We start from the raw sequence: 22780 nt of genomic DNA, 5'->3' as shown, positions 1-22780 counted from the left end.
TGCTGCCATATCTAATTCTCTCTGCGGGAATTCTCTGTGATGAGGGATTAGATGAGAGATAAGAAGTTTAAAAGAGCAAACATCAAAGTATCTTTCTAGAAGTTTCTGTCGGGAGTAAGAATGGGGCTCTCTGGATAAGTAAAGCTTCAGAGGCAGGCAGCCTTGGTTTGCAATGCCAGCTTTACCATGTACTGGCTTAAGATTGTCAAGCTATTAAATTTCTCCATGAATTTTATTGGTAAAAGTAAGACTGACAAAATTGGCCCTTTGAATGCCTGTGGGCATAGCGCAAAGTAAAGCTCAGCCCATTGCTTGGTACACAGCAGGTGCTGTTTACTGTCACATCTTCCCAAAAGCTCCCTTCTCAACTGGCTCTCTTCCACCCATTTGGATAAGGACTGAAGAGCTGTTCAGATACCTGCTCCAAGGCCAGGTATCTAATGCCCAGTTGTAGAGGCATGCAAAGCGGGCTGACGGCACCCTCAACATTTGGTAGTCATCAGATAAACGAGACCCTGATGCCATAGGTCAGATTCTGACATTACAGCTAAGGGAAGCCAGTTGCCTAGAAATGGAGAAACTGGCTGGCAATTAAGCAAATTTATAGATATTTCTAAAATTCCTAGGAGCCTAGATTTAGTGGGGAAGGAGAGGCAGGAGTAGTGGTGTATTTTACCAAAAGCTCAAATAAATCCAAATCCAACAGAATCACTGCTCAGAGATGTAAAAAGACAAGAAAACAATGAAAGGGCAGAAAAAGATTATTTTTCAAAGGTTTTCTGGTTGGGACAGCAGGCACACACATACTCTGTTTCTTTTCTTCATCTTCTCAGGCTGGCCCCAGGGTCAGAGGAAGAACCATCCTCCTCTGGTTTGTTTTTATCAACAGCCTCCAAAGGAAAGACTTGGGAGAACTTTTTTTTTGCCAATTTGGATAATGTCTTGCCCTCTAATCCAGAAAGTGGATTTTTTTTTTCACCCAGCCTTGGAAATCAATGCCAGTTTGTTTATTTATTTATTTATTTATTTATTTATTTCTGTAGAAATTTTGCACAATTTAAATATGTGCATTTTCACATTGGCTTTGTTTTTCTTTTCTTTGCATAGATTTCCAGCTTAATCAGGAATGGCTGGATACTGTAACTTTTTGGCACAAATAGCAAAAAGAAAGGGGGGTAAGTGTGGGGGGAGTTCTTTTCCAGGACTGAACTGTTTGCACTCTTTGTTTTGATGGTGCCACCTGACCCCCCTGGGAAGGGTTGAGTTTCTCCACATCCATCACGCCTACAGAGGGCTGTGTCAAAAGCCCGACCAGGCCTCCCCCTTGCCCATCTATGGCTGATTATTCACTGCATTGTGTTCTGAAGACGCACAGGCTGTCACGGAAAAGGTGCATTCCTGCCCAGCCGCTCAGGACATTGACTCTTGTGAGCCGACTTTCCTCTCTCATTCCCATATCTATGACCTTCCCTTACTGTTCAGAGCCGTTTCAAGTGTGAGCTTGCAAGGTATCGTTTTTCCAAAAATGTTGGCCCATAACCATCGGCATTCAGATATGAGTAAAAAGATATGTTGGTAATAAAGCCAAACATAACAATTAATGCGTCAGGATTCCAAAGCACATTTTGCAATACCAGCTCATGTTGCAGCTGATGTCAGAATGTACATGCTGTTAATCTAATGAAAGGGCACAAGGATTTCTCTAAGTCCTGCACATATGAAGACGCTATCAGATCATCTGACTTTTTGTTTGAGCACATTGTGTACCACATTGAAAGTATTCCAGCTTGATTTCTATCCTTCGAAAAATTCTCTCCTTATCTGCTGAAGTCAGATTTGGATATATTCGCAAGGGAGTAAAGATTTAGCTGATCAGAATTGGAGTCATTAAGCAGGCCTGGAAATTCCCTATCAGGCACCCACGCCAGTATTTCTTGGTGCTGCATAGGTTAAGAATTTGGAAGGAATGGGGCAACGGGCCAAACAATCTCATCTCTGAGGTTTTTTTTCTGAAATTGATGAAGGCACTGTGCAATCACGCAGGATGAAACATTGCAACTAACTAGATTGCCTTTAGTACCTTACCCTAATTAAGCCAGTATTGAAACTGTATATAAGCAGTGTACCAGGAATTGCAAACTCAGGTGCCCAGAGGACCACATAGGACAGTTGGAGGGGATGCGAGATGGTACAGTAGTGGGGACAGTGACAACCAGAGAGAGCATTCTTTGTCTAGAGGGACATTCACTACTCTTTTATCCTGAAAATGCAAATATGGCAAGATTTTCTATTTTTTTTCAAGAAAAGTAAAAAATCCTGATGTTTAGGATACATTTTTAAATCTTGGCTACCAATTCAATTAAAAAAATCCATGCAAGTAAAGAGTCTGACTGCTGAATTTGGCCCATATGATATTAGCTTTTAATCTCTACAACAGACTAGAACTTGGAAATTTGTTTCTACACACACAATTTGAAGCTTGACAAGTTGAGAGTTATAGTGACCTTTTTCTAGTGACTTCTTGGACAGTCTGTCACTCAGTCCTGCACAAAGAATGATTCAAGATAAGGGCTTCTTACCCATAGGCATCCCGGGGTCCTTCACCACAGTTAACACACATTGGGGGTTGATTCAATGATGCTGCTCTTTGTTTCCTATGACTGCTAGCCCAAATTGCCACAACCTTGGTGGCTTAAAACAACACTAATTTGCTTCTTGACATTCCGTTGGCTGGAATTCTGACATGGTTCTCACTGGGCTAAAATCAAATGATGGGCAGGGTTGCATTCCTTTCTGGAGATTCTGGGGGATAATCCATCTCCTTGCCTTTTCCAGCTTCTTGACACTCCTGCATTCCTTCCCCTTTCTCCATCTTCAAGGCCAGCAGTGGCAGGCTGAGTCCTCACACAACGTCCATCCTACCTTGCTTCCATCACCATGATCCTTCGGACTTTGCTTCTTCTGCCTCTTCCTCCACATTTCAGGTTGCTTCTGATTACGCTGGGCCCTCCTGGATGATCTCCCTATTTTAAAGTCAGCTGATTAGCAACCTTATTGCCCTTTGCCATGTAGCCTAACATATTTTCAGGAAGGCCTGTTGAGATGTGGATGGGAGAACCTGGGGTTGAAGCTTTAAAGTGAGACCGGTGAGCCACTGGCTTTTAACCTAAGGAACTCATGTTCCATTGACTCTTTGGGAACCTTCCCATGAATGACAGCAAATTTCTGGTGACTTACTACCCGGTTGCTTATCTAATGTGAGGGCTGTAGACGGCCTTTGCTTCTTGTCATCATTTCTCCTCTTATTGAGTTTGAGAATCACTGGCCATTCCAGAGTAACCAAAACCAGAGTACAAACAGCGTTACATGGGGCAAAGAGATCAGCAAGGGATGAACATAGAACCAAGTGTTCTCAATGTCTGCTTTAAATGCCTGCTTTTATGGAAGATGTACAATGGTCTTACCATTCATCATTTTCGTAAGTCATATGATATTTCAGCATGCCATTCATCCCATTATTTTTGCATTGAACCAAAGCAAGTTTTCTTCAACTGCAATTTTCTTCCCTAATCTTTGGAGGCTCATACTATTCCCTCCAATTAGCTGCTCAGCTCCTCTGCCTGAAAAAGATAAAAAGATTCAGGTAGCAAATGCCATTTCCTGTCTACTCACTTAAAATCTCTAAAACCAAGGACTTTGTTTTGTTTCTTTTCTTTGCATTTTTGTTTTTCAATTTGCTAAACCTTTATTGAATGGCTTCACTGTCTGTAACACTCCATTAGGGTTGGGATGGGGAGACTAATTTTTCAAAGTAAATTAAATGTCTTCTATTCCTCATTTTCTTATTGAGTATACAACTGGGTAAAAGTGGAAACAGGGGAGAAAATGAGTGAATGTTGGAGAGTGGAGAATGCTGCCTGGGGACTAAGAATGGATCTAATGAGCTTCAAAATATCAACTGGAATGTTGCTATTACGGTCTGGTTTTCTGCCTTAAATATTATTTTGTGCTACAATTGAAAGGAGAGAATATTCCACGTTGGGTGAAAAAGTTGAAAGTAATGCAACATGGCAGGTCAGGGTCAGTGCTGTGGTGTGAATGATGGGGCAATTGAGAATGGGTCTCCCTTAGATTCCACCTCATTTTTTGCAGTTTTTGGCCAATGCCTTGATCAGAACTTCTTTTCATGGTCATAAATATGTGCCAACTTGTGAAATTCAAGAGAAAAAAGTACTCTATCAAAATAAAACCACAAAATTCTGGATGTTGGTTATTGATGTTTCATGTAGCTGATTGTATTGCAATTTATTTAAAAATAAACCTGTCTTCCCCTTGAGGCTGAGGTGTTGAGGAAACAATGAGTCCTGACTTAACTTGTCCTTCCAAACTTGAGTCATACTTAGCACCTGATAGGTGTTTAATGAAAATGTGATTTAGGTTCTACTCTTCACTCCTCTGAATTCCATTCTCCCACCAGCTCATGATATCACAAAAACACGGTGCTAGGCAGGATTTTGGCCCCCATGACTTTCACCCCATGTTTTATGCTTGTGATTATGTTATGTAATTAAGGTTGATAATCGACCTTCAAATAAGGAGATTATCCTGGATAAACAGCGTGAGCCCTGGGTAATCACAGGGTGCTTGAGAGTGGAAACGGAAGGTAGACAGATGAATCAGAAGAGATGTGCAGCATGAGAAAATTCTGATCCTGAACTGTAGGGGTTGGACCATTGCAAGGTGTGGAGAGAGGTCTTTGAGAGCTAAAGCTGACCCCAGCTGACAGCCAAAAAGGAAACGGGAACCCCAGTCCTACAACCACATGGAACTGAATTCTGCCAACAATCCAAATAAGCCTGGAAGCAGATTGTCCCCCAAAGCCTCCAGAAGGAATGAAGTCTTGCCAATGCCTTGATTCTAGTCAGGTGAGACCATGTCAGACTCTGACCTACAGAACTGGAAGGTAATAAATTTGTATTGTGCTAAGCTACTAAGTTTGCAGTAATTTGTTACAATAGCAATAGATAACTAATTTTAAAAAACTATTTGTAGATCCCTAAAAATCCTTCTTGTAGACACTTTATTTCTGGTCTCTCCGAAGAGAAGTGTCCCCTCCCTCCTCCTAACCACAGAGCACCTGCTATCCATTTGACACTTGTAGCATAAGACTTACCATAACATTAGCTCAATTTTCTTGTACCGTATCTGACGCAATTGACTGTAAGTTCCTTGAAAGTAAGGACCAGGTATTAGTCATGTTTGTCTCTTTTTGCATAAGGCTTAAGGGAAGCCATTTATTTCTGACAAGAAGGAGTCCAGAACTTATTTGGGAGAGAGGTGGTAGCAGGCTTGACTATGGGAATTGTTTCACAGGCTGGGGTCTACAATGGGTGGAAGTGGTCAGCTCTAGTCCACCAGGAGGGTCACTGCCAAACCTGAAGGAGAACCAAGTCAGATACAGCAGCTACCATAGAAACCCAGATATCTGAAGCCAGGAAATGAAAGCAAGTACATGCATGTTGGGAGCAGTGGGGAAGGACCTGGAAGATTACATAAAACATCTGCTGAGTTGAAAGATTTGCCTTTGGAGCCCAGTAGGATATAGTTGACCTGACTTAAAGGGCCCAGGACCTCATGGGTGTCCAGGGATAGCCATTTTTCTAGCTGGCAAGCTATAGGCATCTCCCTATCACCAGACTACTATCAAGATAATAGCCTTCAAGCAATGTATTATCTCTAATAACCTAGAGAGTAACTCCCCACAAAGAATTCTAGAGTCCGAATTTATAACTAACTAACCTTGAGTGGATCTTGCACCATTTCACTTGATTCCATAATCTGAGTCTAAAGCTTCAAAAATAAGATCTGTTCCCCCACCTCCCCTCCACCCACTACCACACACACGTTCCCACTTGGCTAGCCTGGAAAGTTCAACTGTAGAGACTACCTTCCACTTGGATCTCAGTCAACCCTAGGCGCTCTCGTGGTTGTCTCAGAAATATGGATCGTCCGCAAATCAGACTTTTCAGCTCACCAATCCCAAGTGGTAACCTCTCCAGCCAAGTCACCCCTGGAAACATATTTTCAACTCTTTTAGCAGAGAAAAATATTTGGATCTCTGCCTATTTTGCAAAGGCTTAGCATCAAATTACATACTCAGGGCTTCTGTTTTTTTAATATTATGTGTCTGTACTATTTAAACATACATGGAAAGTAGTACTTTTTTCCTAACAAACTAAAGCTTGCTGGCGCCAGAGTTGCGTTGGTGACTGTGACTGTTGTGTGAGTCGTGTCACTGGGATGCAGTTAAAGGCCTCAGCAAAGTGGTCTGAATGCTCAGGATGGAGCCAGCCGGATTGGGACAGGGAATGTGGCCCTTCCCTTTGCTTTTCTGGAAAGCTGTGATCATCACTGCTCCTACAAAGACTTTCCATTAATTACTCAAATGTCACATCCTGTGTCTCCAAGCTGACCAAAGTAAGCCTTTGGATATTGAAATGTTATTCTCCTTTTATTTGTGGATACTCTTTCCAGTCAATATTTTTCCTGTCTATAATCTTTTTTTTTTTTAGTTTAGAAAACATTCTTAGCCTAGGTATCTAGGCTATGTGAGCACATGTGCTTTGTAACACTACATATTTCAAGAGGAAAAGAAAGAGATTTTTGGAACGTATTTTCCAAGTCTCAACTGATTAAGAATCTATTTTATCTTCTATGTCCATGAATAGTTCACCAATGATGTGGCCCATGTCTTTTACCCTTGAATATCGTATAGCGTCATTAGTGCAGACTTCCCTTGGGAATTAAGGAAGATTTGAGCAGCAGCTGCACTGAAGCTTATGGTCCCACAGTCCAGGGAGGAAAAGTTAGCTGAATAAATTAACAGTATAAATAACACTTCAGAGGTTTTTTAAAACCAGTTAAGAAAACAAGCTATTTCCAGTCTCTCCATATGAATTATTAACATTCTAAATTCTAATACTAAATTTGTTATTTTGTTTTATTAAGCCAGGCATTTTCATTTTCCCTGCTAGGAAGGCCCTTATTAACATAGCTTAAGTTATTATATCTACCCGAAATAAGTATAACTATATATCTTTAAAAATTTATACTTTTTAAACATTTTCAACCAGAATTTTGCCCCATTTAATGATGTTTGACTCCAGCTTTAATTACATAATATGCTGTCTGGCTGTTCCCTTCCTTTCTTTCCCTTAAGAACCTCATTTTGACTTCGGACAGCTTTCTTTTTGCTTGACAAGTGTTGCAAAGTCCTTGCTTAATTTACCTGGATTCCCAGTGCTGGCTGATGAACAAGTTGTGTTTCCTAGGAGGCTGTGATGGTAAAGTGGACTCACAGAATCTGTGCCATCCAGCTCAGCCATGCCCTCATCAAACAGAACTCACTCTCCTGTAGGCCTGCCACAAGTGGAGGCAGGAGCTCACATTTTTGGTTCACCTACTTTGTGCCACGTGGTGCAAATCACTATAAATGCATTACCATATTTCATTCTCCCAGGACACCTAAGACACAAGTGCCATTGTCCTGGTAATTTCCTACTCTACTTAGAAGAGCAGGGTTTTAGGCTAAGGACCATCTGATCCCAAGGATCATATGAGTATATGTAAATAAATTGGTCCCTTAAGTCCAATAAAAGATCCAATAAATTACAACATCCTTTAAAGAAAAGCAGAAACAATTTCACAAGTCAACCACTTCAGTGGAACTAAATATTTTGTTGAATTTAAGGAAAGAATTGTCTTACACGTAGTACTTTAAATTGTAATAAAGAGTTTCGAGTAAAACAATGACAGGCCTGAAAATTCTTGTAAACTGAATATTTTGGAGGTGATTCAGATAAATATTAAGGCAGGAGGTTGTTTCTTCTTTTGCTTTTCAGAGTTATTTTCTGACTTTCGCCTGATTAGGGTGAGATGAAATTTTTTGCCTTCCCCTCAAACCTGCAAGTCTTGTCATAGCAATGAGAGAAAAGCATGGCATGGGTGAATCATCTTTAGAATATGGAAAGTCAGGCATGTCATTTCACTGTTCTAAATGCTTTAAGGAATCCCTGATGTCCACAGTAGAATAATCTAAGCTCCTTGGCAGAGCAGACAAAGGCTACGGAATCCCACTGTGGCTTGCTGGGCAGCCTCTCCCCCGGCCCTCTACACCTGCATTCAGTAACAGAGACACCATTCCAGGCCCTCATGGTCTGCATGTCATTCTGTCTGCCCAGGGAGGCCATCTCCACTCTACTTCAAGAATCATAAACCACTGCCCTCCTCACTTGTTTCTGTCCTACCCAACTCTATTCCTGCCTCAACAGGGCATCTGCCTTTGTGTATTGTAATCCCGGGGCTCTGTGTTGATTTCTCACTAGATGTCAAGCCTTCTGAGGACAGACACTGTGTCTTTTCAGCTCAGCATCCCCACAGTTTTACTAAGTCACTTTGCCTATTGTGGAATGAACAACTTTCCTTTGAACCCACTCTGCGGTCTATAAGCCCAGGTTTAAGCAATAGAAGTTAAAGACAAAATGGCAAAATAAGAAAACTGACCTTTTTTACATTGGGTGGTCTATGAAATTCTAGACGTAATTTTGTACGTCTGAGCATCGGTTTCCTCATCTATAAAATGTAAGAGTCTACATAATTGGCTCTAAATGATGTCACCCACAGCTAGAAGGAGCTAGAGTCAAAGGATGACCTCCCATCTCCAGATCCTCGTCTATTTTCCTTTTATCACAGGTCCTGTTTATCACAGGTCTAGTCTTGACACTGTAGCCAAAATCTTAGCAATGTGAATTCCTTTAGGTCCGTTGAGCCCTAAATCTCCAGTTTCAACATTTTTTAAGTGATTTTGTTCGAAAGAAATAAGCACTGGGCACATTACAATTCAGGGATAGCCCGATGATGAAAACTACAGATCGTGTGGTACTGGAAATAACACAAGGAAAACCTTTTCTTCCTTCCTTCTTTATAAAATGTATAAACCGTGGCTGTCTATGCAGCAAAATATTCTTGAGGTATATCAGTAAATAGCTATTCATAATATCCTGAAATATACAACTTTCAAAATTGAAAAAAAAAATTTAAAGGAAATATGTAATACTAAGAGGATTGGAGATGGTTAACAGTTAATAGTTTAGAGGAGGAGTTAATAGTTATCGACAGTTATATTCACTGTGTTGTCTCCTAAGTAAAAGAATGCATGGAGTCGACTTAGGAATTTAGTTACAAAGAATAATAAAATGCATTTCAAAAGCAAAATTATTGGATCCAGATAAAAAAAATTTCAGGCCCAATTGTGTGCTGCAAATAATAGAAAGAAAGAAAGTTGTAACTTCAAATATTTCATAACCAATTTAAAAGAAAGACCTCCTTCAAAGCAAAATCATAGTATTTTACAAATTAGAAGATATTTTCACTGTCTGAACTTCAGACACATGGAGAAACTATATACAGTACACAGCTGTCTTTACATTGCCCTTTTTGTTACTATAAAGTACAGTAAAAAGAGACCAATCCCTGTAGAAATGAGATATGCTCTTTTTTGTCAAAAGGAGTTGCACTTTCATGATTTCCCACAAAACAGCTGCAAAAATACCTACAGTAGGGCATCTGGAATTCTTAAAAGTGACTTGAGGATTTGTGGCTAATGAAACATTGTGAAATAACACTCACCATGTTGTAAAAACTACCCTTAACCATTTATTGGTATTTTTTAAGACAAAAATGAAAGGTGCCCTAAGCATATTAGCCTAGCTTGATTAGAAGAAAACACTAAAGTGACAAAGAAATAGAGTAAATAAATGCCTTGCCAGAAACAAATCTTGACACAGTAGACATTTAAGTCTCTTTTGAAAGTTATGAAGAACAGTGCGGTAAAATCGTAACGTGACGGCTGTCGCTTAAGTGTTTGATCAGATTGTGGGACATCATCAGTAATAACTTTCATGTTCTTAAAAAATGTGGTTTCCTATTGAGACTGAGCATTGTTCCCAGGGAAAAAAAAAAGATGGAATTCTCTTAAAGATGTTTTTCATTTTTACCTCTCGCAAAGCAGGACTATCAAAATGAAAGCAATGGCCTTTTCATGAGAACTTGGGTCAAATAAACCACATATTGTTCCATCTTAAAATGAAACATCTGGTTGATTTAAGAAGAAAACGAGCTTAATTATTCTTGAGCATCTAACAGAGAGAGGTTAACTTCTAAATCTATATGTCTTTCCAAGCTAAACATGGAGGGGGGAAAAAAACTATGAAGTTATTTTTGACTCAGGAAAGTAGATCTGGAGGTAATTTAGTGAACACAAATTACCATTGACAAGGGAAGAAATAATTTATTCTCCTGGTGAGTCTTTTTTATTTGAGTGGGCAGTGTGGAGCTGTCAGCAGAGAAAAGGCATTTGGATGGATTTAAAATAATTGAAACCCAAGTCCAAAATCCTATAAGATATCCAGGGTATCATATATAGTTGTGACACTCCTTGGAGAAGTTTAACTTCTAAAGTGAAGCATGAGGGTGAAGCCATGAGATATAAATTTGGGTAGAGGAGAGTTCACAACTTGGAGATAAACAGGTTGGAGGGATAGCCATCTTAAAGTATTTCTTAACAAATCCTTTTCTTTTAGCCTCACTTTCCATTTTTTCCTTGGGTTGTCAACCTAAAAGTCTCTTCTCACTTGAGTATTTATGGATGTCTTCTTGGAAGTCCTATCTCAGCTCAAGTGCTCCTCCCTATGGCCCCTTCCTTGAAGGTGGACCTTCCCTCGCTGTTGATGGTCATTACCAAGCATAATCCCCTTGGAAGGGTGTTGTCCTTTCCCAGCTGGAACCATAAGGCATGGGTGGGATGAGGCATTGATTTGCTACCTGGCCAAGCTTCCCTCAATGTCCTGTTTCCTCTTCTTCACTTGCGTGTCACTGAAGACTAAAGGGATGATCAGATTTTCCTGAAGATGTGGAGTAACTTCAAGGCAACTACATCCTAAGAGAAAAAAACTTTTAAAAAACTTACAATTATACTTTAAAACTGTCTTCTCTCACCGTTCTGGCGGAAAGCACCTATATTTGAAAGGAAAAGTGCCTTCATAAGGGATCTCCTCCAGGTCACACTCAAGTTATTCACCTTGACCTTGACCACCTGACCTGTACCTCCCTCCACCATTTCTTCTTCTAATCTCCATGGTGTGAAACTCTGCAGGCTTTTTGGCCCTTATCACAGGCTCAACTCACGATCTGTCCTTTTCCCTGCCCAGCACTATACTTCCTCCAGTTTAGAACACTTTCCTCTCTGAGAGGAACAGCAGACTAGAAGGAATTGTGATTGCTGGTAATTAGCCTTTTAAGTCAATGAACAAGCCATCTAGCTTCCTTTACATGATGGAGAGACTGTTGAACACACATACTTACATATCTCACAGAGACAAACTTTAAATCTCAGAGAGTATCAACTAAACTTGGAGGGAGAGGAGTAATTACCTGACTGCACCATAATTTGCAAAACTGCCTCTCTCCCAGTGGAGTTTTACTTCACCATATTACACAGAGCTCTGTTAATGCAATCCCTTAAACCCCAACAATGCTCTCATTCTTTCTTTACCATCTATAAGGAATAACCGTATAGCTTTGGTTAGAACACTCTTTTAACTTCACAAATACTCCTCGATACTTTGAGGTTGCCAAATACATCAAATTCTTATCTGAGCGTTATCGTAGTCTTTTTCTGGGGTAAGGAAGTTATAGTGACACCTGAAATTATTTTATTGATGAAGATTTCATAGCTGGCTATTGGTCATATAATCAAACGCAACGTGGGTAGTCACATGGATAATCTCAAATAATTTATGCTCAAAATAATCTTAATCTAATGGTTTATGTATATTGGAAGTGAGATATGTTAAAAATTTGAAAATCTACTATAACTCAGAGAACAGTGAAGCTCTACTTTAAATACCAAATGCAAGAAGCCCTGAAGACTAGCAGCATATTTGCAACGACTCTTCAATGCCACATCCATGTTTCTGGGGATTGAAGTGATCTACCTCATCATTGGGAATATTCTGGAACTCAGGCAAGTCCTATCTCTAGCTCTGTGATTCTCAAACTCTTTCTTAAGGGAGAGGTGTGTGTGTGTGAGGAGGAGGAAGAGGAGCAGTAGCAGCAATGTGTGTGTATGTGAGAAGAGGAGGGAGATGAAACATAGGGAAGGGCTACCAAATGCTTTTCATGGCAAAGATGGCTCAGGAAAGCCAAGTTTCATGAAGAATCAGCAATGTCTATAGAAGCTCTATATATTCAGGACCCACCTTAAGCAAAACTGTCAATTTGGTCAACTATACTTTGTAAGACTAGGTGGTAAGCTAGTCTTACCAGGAGTTAGGTTGTATGACAAATCATTTGCTCAATGAATCCCACAAAATAGGGGAAGCAGAACATCCCTCATATTACCTATACGTTTCCTCACTGCAATTTCTTGGTTTCATGCTTCTGCCGTTATTGTTTAAATTGGTGTGGGAAGGGAAGGGCAAGAGAGAGAGAAAGCAGAGAGAGAGAAAGATCATTTGCTAAGGAGGATCTGAGTCCCAGGGATGGGGAGAGGAGTTGTAGGCAAGGCTCACCAGAGAGGAAGCTTGGAATAAGCAGCTTGAGGCCCCTTTTCTAGCACAGTTGCCTATGCATTGTGGGATCTACCATGTTTACACCAGGGAAAAGAATTGAATCTACATTAGTAGGTTGGTTGTATGTGTGTTTAATGCCCCATGTAAGAGAAATGAAGATTATCTCTACTTTAAAAATAAATTAATAATAAATTCAGGCACTAGAGTTCATTTTCAATCGCATTATGAAAAATTAATAATGTAACTAAAACAAAGACATTTGACTTTATTTCTAAAGGTGATATTAACTTAGGAATTCAAAATACTGACTAAGATGAATGCAAAGTGATCAGGTGACTTTAATATTATGCTGAACAGCAAATCTTAAAAATGAGTGCTACTAATGGGTCTTTTTTTTTTTTTTTTTTTTTTTAAAGGATAAGAACACTGATTCCCAGCCATGGTTTGGAGTTGTTAGGAGAACTTTCTGATCATCCAAGGACTCTTAAGGAATTCGCCATTTTAAGTCCTCTGAAAAAAATACAGGTATTTGTTACTCACTATTTGATTATTTCAGTGGGGGGTTAGAAGGTTAGGTGGAGTCATGAAATAAGGCCAAATAATTTAACGTTGCAACTCACTTAATAAAATTAAATCCAGGATACACAAGTCACTGAGTTGGGAGAGAACTTTCTGGAAAAGGTTACAATTAAAGCAAGAGGGCTTCTCATCAAGACAGGGCCTCAGGACTTTGGCACTGAGGCATAGCCTTGTTTCCAGGGAAAGAAAAGAAGTTTTACACATTCTTTGAACTTATCTTCACTGCTTTAAAAAAGAGAACAAGATGGAGAGCTAAAGCCAGAGAAAGAAAGGGAGGAAGAGAATGTTAAGCAAACTATGACACATAAGGGATAAAAAGAAGGAACATCTGCAGGACAATTAGCAAATTCCTTCACAAACAGAACATTTAAATCTTTAAACTTTTCAACACCAACTAGGCTACATTGCTTTCAAAATACTGTTTACTATTATTTTCTATTCTAAACTCAGGAACTTCTTTACAGAGGAACATGGGGAGAGAGAGGAGAACCACCTTCTTATGGAACTACCATTTTAAATCTCAATCTATCATGAATGTTCGGTATTTTGTTTCCACCGAGAGGGGAAAATAGCTTTAAATATAACTTCCAGGCCTGCTAGATATTCAATTTTGCCCACGCTTTAAATCCAATTAATGTGATATCCAAAGGCACCACTTTTTAACAAACCAAACAGATGTTGTATTTCATCTCCTTCAGTTACTAAGGAAAGTTAAGGGATGAATTGGATTTTTCATCTGGCACACGTAAAAAGGGACTTCAAATGATTGTGTCTCATATCCAGCTGGGAGAATGGTGAACCGGCAAACAATTAGCTTACAAGATTGACTGGGTTTCAAGAAGAAAATGGAGGTGAGATCGGTTTTTATACTTAAAAATTTAAGAATAAAAGTACACTTTAAGTATAAAAGAATAAGAGAGGTAAGCTAAGGAAATGAAGCTTGCCTCCTATCAGAGTAAATAAATGAAAACAAATAGAAAGCCCCACAAGCCTTCCCTACTGGGCTAATGCAGTGCAAGAAGGGTCCCCATCCCTAAGGCAACAGGACAAGCAGGTAGTAGCTCAGACAACAGCATCTGGAATGGCCATGGCTTTATCCGTCACTCCTCCTTAACTCCTTGTCACCCTTCCCTCCTCCCCTCCTCTTCTCTTTCTCCTCCACCCCTTTCTTCTTTTCATGTTATCAGAGGATACTCTGATACTAAGTTAGGGTTACTACACCTCCACTGATCCCACAACTGGAATTTAACAACCTCATTCCCTCTGAGGCTAACATAGGAGGCAGTTTGACAGGAAAGCAAGAGTCTAGGAGTATCAAGGAAGAGCGGTAAAAGATGCTTGTTATTCCAAACTCTGATGTTCACCTCTAAGAGGCATTAGATGATTTCGGTTAGTGAAAATGATCAATTTCTTGGCATCCCTCAAAATACCATGATTTATAACATCAATAAGAATTTGCATACATGTCCTTTAGTAAGTAAAAATATGCACAACTCTTCAGTCACCACAGGCCATTTGTGATGAACCTAGCCAGTAGCTTATTTGCTCACAGGAAGTATCAGTTACATCATGAAAAATCACAAAAGGCTGCTCTCATAGCTCCCGTCTTCTGTGTCTTCCTCATCATTCCTAGGGAATTGGTTATCAGTGTGTGGACCTCACAGGTCTCATAGGTCAATGCCTGATGCTATAGAAAAGGTCTTAATCGGCCGGGTGCGGTGGCTCATGCCTGTAATCCCAGCACTTTGGGAGGCTGAGGCAGGCAGATCACGAGGTCAGGAAATTGAGACCATCCTGGCTAACACAGTGAAACCCCATCTCTACTAAAAATACAAAAAAATTAGCTGGGCGTGGTGGCAGGCACCTGTAGTCCCAGCTACTTGGGAGGCTGAGGCAGGAGAATGGTGTGAACCTGGGAGGCGGAGCTTACAGTGAGCTGAGATGGCCCCACTGCGCTCCAGCCTGGGTGACAGAGCCAGACTCTGTCTCAAAAAAAAAAAAAAAAAGGTCTTAATCACTCACTTAGCTCAACACCAGACTGCCTATATCAAGGGCAGGAGGAAACGTGGCTCACCTGCTCTTCTGATCCCAACTTTTCCTGCCAAATGAATCAGTTGAAATAATAATAACAATAATTTATTTGGATGGAATTTTTGGTGCTCTGTGAGAATATGTACCAGCAGGCGATTTGATGGCACCCCCATATAACAAGCCTTGACATTAACACTGATCAAACAAGAACATTAATAAATGTTTTTGTCTCCTAATATCTCTTATTAAGTGCAGGCAATAAATCAATTGTGCTGATTACATTCCACTGACCTGAAAAGAACGTTCTTCAGATCATCTCATCTTTTTAGATGCTGGCTGTGTAACAATCAATAACTATTCACCTACAAACTTGTGTTGTGCATAGTAGGTACCCACTGAATGTTTGCTGAACTAAAAGAAAGACCCCTAAACTATATCTTACCAAAATCTCTTAAAGGCAATTCATAGGCATCTGAAACATTCCTAAGTGTGACAAAAACTAGCGTAATTATATTTATCAGGATCCACCTAAGAAGGCAGAAACCACTGTGGGTACATCAAAGAGAGAGAATTAAATTCCTTACATAGATAATAGATGCTAGGAAGCTGAACCAGGCACAGCGGTGTAACCCAGAGATCTGCATGAGCAGGGAGCTGCCACGTCTCCAAGGCTAGGACAGAGAGAAAGATCATAGTTACCTAAGCCCAAGGGTCAGGTCACAGGAACCAGTGAGAACTATGGCAGCCAAGTGGGTAATGGAGGTGTGGAGTTGGGGGATGCTGCTTGAGGCAAAGAGGGACAGGAAAAACATCCTGGATTCTCCCTTCTTTCTTTCTCCTTTGTCCCTCACCAGTGCCTCCCCTCAGCCAAACCCTGCTGAAAAACAGCTTACAAGGAAGCCTGAGAAAGTCAGCCAGCAGGGTAAAGCTCTCAGTGATGCAGAAGAGGGGAGAGAAGGGGAAGGACGGGGACTGGATCTGGAGCCAATGGCTCAAGGATGGCACAATGGTGGAGTGTCAGCTTAGGTAACATTAACACTAACTGGCTAAATACATTCAGAAAAGAGAGAGGCACTGTTGTCCCTGACACATTATAATGTAGGTGCTCAAAACAGCTTATGTCACATATACATTTAGCTATGCACACAAATATCAGAATGACTCAAAGAAGTCACCAAGAAGCTCATACACAAAATGGAGAATAGGAACATTTGAAATGACATCAAATAATTTTAGACACATTTCTCTCCAGCGTTGCCTAAACAATCAAAAGGGATCACTCTGCACACGTGTAGTGTTGAAATTGGCATCCTGAATCCAAGGCAGCTAACTACTTAATCTTCCTTCTCTTTAGGAAAGCAAAGGTTGGCAGCCTTGGGAAGCTGGCTGCCCATGGAATGCACATTTCCCACCAATCTATTTCGCCCAGGTTTTTTACCAGTTCTTGGAGCCTACGGTGTCTGGCTTGTGGCTAGACCACAATTCTGACAGGAATTGTGAGTGGGGGCCACGCCAGGCTGACTTCACCGTGATGATATCAGAGCTGAGGCGGGGTTGCCAGTCTCGACATGCTGATGTCAAAGCCAGCCCACTCCTCCAACCTGCTTGGTTTGTTGGCTAAAATAATTGGCCAACATTAAACCAGGGACTAAAGACCAAATGATTGTTTAAGGCCCCAGCAGACCAGTTTCCCAGCAGCTGCTCAAAGTAAGCACTTGATAGCACATCATGTACAATGAGGCAAGTGAGGCAAGATGTTGAAGTCAGAGAGATCTAGCTCCATATCCCAGTTGCTTGCTAGCACTATGGCTCTGGGCATCTCAAGCCATGCATCTGCAAATAGGTAGAATGATGTTAGGATTAAGGGCATGGTGCACATATAAACCTAGTACACTCTAGCGTAGAGTAGGTATTCAGCCCATGACATCTCCTGAAAATATGAATGCTCAACAAAAATTAATCATCAATGGCCGGGTGCAGTGGCTTACGCCTGTAATCCCAGCACTTTGGGAGGCCGAGGCAGGTGGATCACGAGGTCAGGAGATCAAGACCATTCTGGTTAACGTGGTGAAACCCCGTCTCCACTGAAAATACAAAAAATTAGCTGGGCGTGGTGGCGGGCACCTGTAGTCCCAGCTACTTGGGAGGCTGAGGCAGGAGAATGGCGTGAACTCGCGAGGCGGAGCTTGCAGTGAGCCAAGATCATGCCACTGCACTCCAGCCTGGGCGACAGAGCGAGACTCCATCTCAAAAAAAAAAAAAAAATGAATCATCAATAATAATGATAATCCTTGGCTGGGTGCAGTGGTTCACTTCTGTAATCCCAGCACTTTGGGAGGCTGAGGCAGGCAGATCACGAGGTCAGGAGTTCGAGACCAGCCTGGCCAACATAGCGAAACCTTGTCTCTATTAAAAATACAAAAATTAGCTGGGCGTGCTGGTGTGCGCCAATAATCCCAGCTACTGGGGAGGTTGAGGCAGGAGAATTGCTTGAACCCAGGAAGTGAAGGTTGCAGTGAGCCGAGATCACGCCACTGCACTCCAGCCTGGATGACAGAGCAAGACTCTGTCTCAAAATAAATAAATAAATAAATAAATAAATAAATAAATAAAATCCATGAAGGAGATAGTTTTGCAAGGTGGAATATTGGGCTAATCACTAAAATAAAATTGCAATGTAAATGGCAAAATCAGTTGCCCAAATGTATTAGTCTGTTCTTACCCTGCTATAAAGAAATACCTGAGACCAGGTAATTTATAAAGAAAAGAAGTGTAATTGGCTCATGGTTCCACAGACTGTACAGGAACGTGGTGTCGGCATCTGCTCGGCTTCTGGGCAGGGCTCCAGAAAACTTACAAACATGGTGGAAGGCAAAGTGGCAGAGAGCACTTCAAACGGCCAGAGCAGGAGGAAGGGGGAGCGGGAAGGTGCCTCACACTTTTAAACAACCAGATCTCTCGTAAGAACTCGCCCACTATACAGTACCAAGGATGGGTGGTGCTAAACCATTCATGAGAACAACGCCCCCATGATGCAATCACCTCCCACCAGACCCTACCTCCAACATTAGGGATTAAAATTGGACATGAAATTTGAGCGGGGAGACAGATTTAAACCATAGCACCATGTGTGTTTAATAAATATATCCTTCTCTTGCTTGAGACACAGAGTTCCCCAGGTTGTTTATTTGGCAACTGACCCTCCCAACCAGGCTTCCCGCACTCTCAGATGATAATCCTGATTCATAAAGTCAACAGCCCCTAGAAAGGAACTTTCTACCCTGGGTCAATACATAGGAAATCATTAGTAACACCGTTACCCCCCTGATTTCACTGTTAACTGAGAAAAAACAGTCCTAAATACGTTTCACTTTGAATATGAAGACTCTGCTTTACTGGCTATATATGACATTGAAGCATTAATATTTGCTGTAGTAAAAATTCAGAGACTAGGCTGAGCGCTGCGACTCAAGCCTGTAATCCAAGCACTTTGGGAGGCTGAGGCAGGTGGATTACCTGAGGTCAGGAGTTCAAGACCAGGCTGGCCAACATGGTGAAACTCCGTCTCTACTAAAAATACAAAAATTATCCAGGTGTGGTGGCACACACCTGTAATCCCAGCTACTCAGGAGGTTGAGGCAGGAGAATTGCTTGAGCCCAGGAGGCAGAGGTTGCAGTGAGTTGAAATTGTGCCACTGCACTCCAGCCTGGAAGACAGAGCAAGACTCTGACTCAAAAAAAAAAAAAAAGAATTCCGAGACTACAAACTTCAAAGGAGATTACTATTTCCTAAGGCAGCACTCTTAAACAATTACATCTAAACCTTGCTTGCTGTTCCCTTTCTTCTTTAGCTTCCCTGCCCTCCTATTTTTTCCTTCTTGCTCTATATAGCTGTACCATTAAATTAGACACATGAAATTATTTGTAGCAAAGTATCCAACAGGCTGTCTAAAAAATGTGAGTCCTATCCAAGTAATTATTTTAAGGATTTTGTTATTTCAAAATTTGAGAAATCTGCACATGAGAAGAGTCCAAAAGCTAGGCAACTGCTTTTCTTTCAAGGGTTATGTTGACATATTCAGCAAATAATTTCCAAAACACCATGATATGTTTGAAGTTGTTTTTCTCTCTAGACAATTGTGTCACTAGAAAATCACATTTGTACTGTATATTTTCTTAGATTGGCTTGCCAGGTGACCGGAAATAAAAGGCAGGTTCTTAAAAATTACCTCCTCTGAGGCCTATCTCCCCCAATCGAGGGGGTTCAGTGCATTCCAACTGTACATTTTTTGCTTTAACGCCCTGTGTGGCCTTGCTCAGTTTAGATTTGAACCCAGTTCAAAAAAGCACAAGTCCAGGAAAAGATTATGCAAGACTTCCGTGTTTACGCTGCGCTGTACATTCTTAGCAATACTAGCCATGTCATCCATAAACTTCAATCTAAATCTTATAAGATTACCAATCAACTTCTCGGCAAATATGACAAATTTCAAGACAAGAATGGAGAAAATTATTGAAAAACAATGTTTTCCAAGAAGTTTATAGACGATAATGAACACGAGTGCATTTATGAAACCAGTGAAGCAAATGTTTGTGGAGTGTCTCCTTTAGGCCTCACACTGTTGCTACGTGCTCAGAGAAACACACAAGTGAGTGAGACCTAACTCTAATACTTTTATTAATATACTTTATTATTTAATACTCTAATACTGTAATACTGTACTCATAGATATAATACAATATTATTCCACTTAGTGGTATAAAAGAACAGCCATTTTACTATGCTCACAGATTGTCTGGATAAGTACACTGGACATAGGAAATCAGATGGGAGTGATCTGTTTCTACTCTACAACATCTGAGGTCTAAGTTCGAAAGACCTGAACAGCTACAGGTGAACTGACCAACTGACCAATTGCAGGGGGATGGAATCATCTGGGTGATTCTTTCTACACATCTGACATTTGGCCTGGGAGGATTTGAAGGCAGGACTCAGTTGGAACTGCAGATTGGAGCACCTACTTATTGCCTCTCCATGTAGTTTGAGGATCCCCCCACCATGGCAGCCTCAAAGTACTTGTACTTCTTACATGGCAGCTCTGAACTCAAAGGGCAAGGGTTCCTGTGAGCAAGGCAGAAGCTAGATCACCTTGTGTACCTAGCCTTGGTACACAAGGCTGTTGTATTCTGTTGTATTCTACTGATCAAAGCAGTTGCAAGACTGCTCAGAGTTAGGGGTGGAGGGAACATAGACCTTACTCTCCACAGAAGCAGTGTTAAAGAATGTGTAGCAATGTTTAAAATGGCCATAGACAGCTCTTATTAATACCTGCATTCTACAGATAAGAAAACTGAGGCATGGAGATGCAAAGTAACTTGTGCAAGATTACTTATTAAGCAGGAAGTAGAGCCAAGTTACAAACCCAGCCCACCTGGCTCAAGAGCCCATGTTCTTTCCTAGTGGCTACGCTGCCTCTTAATTCAGTCTTGCCATTTATTCAACAAATGTTTATGAAGGTTTATGTGCTGGTCTCTGTTCAAGGCTCAGGGGCTCTAGCACTAAACAAACTATATAAATGCCCTTCTCTTAGCGTTTTACATTCTGTTTGTGGGTGACAGATAATAGAAAAGTAAGTATATAATATACCAAGTGATAAGGGCTAATTAAAAAAACTAAGCAGAACAAGGCAGGTAGAGAGTCACAACTAGTTACTTGATTAATGTTATTCCATGTAGGGAGGTCGTGAAAGGCCTCTGTGAGGATGACACAGTGACATTACTGGAATAATAATAATAGTCCATCATGTGGATTTCTGGAAGGATTGTATTTAAGGCAAGGAATACCACCTCCCAACCTTGATGGAGAGGGAAGGACAGAGGAAGTTTAGGTCCACCAACAGCAGACTGAATGGCAGGAACAAAGGACCAGATTTGGGAGCCGGCTTGCCAAATATAAGTGACAACACAGCCACCTGAAGGTCTCCAGCAGATTGCTTGTGGGCCAGTGAGAAGAGATGAGGTCAGGGAGGTGCTGGGGGATGGGATCGTGTAGGACCCTGTGGGCCACTGTAAGAACTTTGGCTTTGACTTGGAATGAATTGGGGGAACTATTAAAGGGATCTGAGCAGAGAAGTGACATGATCTGAATAGTTTATGAAGAACAAGGGTAGAAGCAGGGACAAGTTAAGAAGCTGTTGTCTTAGGTTACGCCAAGGATAATGTTGGTTGGGCCAAAATGGTCAAGTTGGAGGCAATGAAAAATAGAAAGATTGTTGATTGATTTTGAAAGTATAGCTGCAGGATTTGGTTATGGGACTATGGAAGAAACGGGAGTTCAAGAATCACTTCAGAGCCTTGTCCTGAGTTGTAACTTGCGGAGATGAGGAAGAGGCTGGGGGAGAAGTAGGTTTGAGGAAAATGGAAACTCCAGCTTGTGCTTTTGATGTGCTCCATTGACAGTGACTATTGGACTTCTGAGTGGAGATGTTGAGGAGGCAGAAAAACAAATCTGAAACTAAGGGGAGCAGCCTCCTTGAATGAAACCTTGGAGTCATCCTCCCTTCCTTCTATTACAGTGGGTAGCTAGTTAGGCATGAGCAGGGCAGCAGAGGGCTCCCCCAACCAGGAGTGTCAGGTCACCATCAGGAGATGGTCAGGCAGTTGTTACAGTTTCTCTAAAATAATAACTGGTCGCAGCAAGAACCAGAGAAAGGCAGTCTCCCAACAGAAAAAAAAAACCCTTAAACTGGTGATCAGCAGCTTCCTGATAAGATCTCAGGAGCTGTGGGAGTGAGCTCAAGCATATGCATTAAGAAGAGGCAAAATGGTGGAGTTTAACTGGCATATGACCTTCTAGGAACATTGGAATGGTAAGAGAAGAACGCCTCAAGTGAGCATACGTACAACTCCAGTAGACACACTAGGCATGTGGCCCCTCCCAAGTGCCTGCAGTAGACGCACTGCACATGTGCACAGCCCACCCCAAGGGAAGAATCAGGGGAGAATTGGGGGAGAAGGGGTACAACCCTTCAGAAGCATGCCAACGTTTAAAACCCCGAGTCAAAGTTCAAACAGTACACTTGATCTCTCAAATTGCCCACTTGGCCCTCTTCCAAATGTACTTCACTTCCTTTCGTTCCTGCTCTGCAGCTTTTTAATAAAGTTTAACTCCTGCTCTAAAACTTGCCTCAGTCTCTCACTCTGCCTCGGTCTAATTATTTATACGTCCCTCGGTCTAATTATTTCTTCCAAGGAGGCAAGAATCGAGGTTGCTGCAGACCCGTTTGGATTTGCCTCCACTAACTTACTTTGGTGTCACGTGATACAGAAACATTCCGCTGCTAATACTTCCTTTATTTATTATTTCCACTCAGTTACTAAACACTGTCATTTCTTGCCTTGAAAACAATCTTTCTTGCCTGCCCTTCTTTTTATATTCACTGCTCCCTCCTTATACATAAGCACTCTTTTCACCCTGGTTCATGGCAATCTCATCTTAATTAGTACTGCTGCCTCTCTTCCCTCCAATCAGTCCTAACAGG

At 41.2% G+C, this 22780-nt stretch overlaps 1 protein-coding gene across 13 annotated transcripts in view; it reads right to left on the bottom strand.

Moving 5' to 3' along the window:
* The window catches only part of LOC129524502 (cell division cycle protein 20 homolog), a 68020-nt gene that overhangs the window by 30429 nt on the left and 14811 nt on the right, over positions 1 to 22780 (bottom strand). For 9 of the 13 annotated variants that reach the window (XM_063696525.1, XM_063696513.1, XM_063696516.1 and 6 more), the window contains one exon: positions 3465 to 3620. The exons of 2 other annotated variants lie outside the window; for them this stretch is intronic. The gene's annotated coding sequence lies outside the window, so the exon portion shown is untranslated. Of the gene's footprint in view, positions 1 to 2579; positions 3024 to 3464; positions 3621 to 5173; positions 5227 to 22780 lie in introns of those variants that run through there. 2 more of the 13 variants (XM_063696520.1, XM_063696518.1) reach the window with 2 other exon arrangements.

Source organism: Gorilla gorilla, chromosome 13, assembly GCF_029281585.2.
Source record: "Gorilla gorilla gorilla isolate KB3781 chromosome 13, NHGRI_mGorGor1-v2.1_pri, whole genome shotgun sequence".
NCBI lineage: Eukaryota > Metazoa > Chordata > Mammalia > Primates > Hominidae > Gorilla > Gorilla gorilla.
The sequence above is the reverse complement of the archived record's forward strand: the minus strand, read 5'-3'. Positions and strand labels throughout refer to the sequence as shown.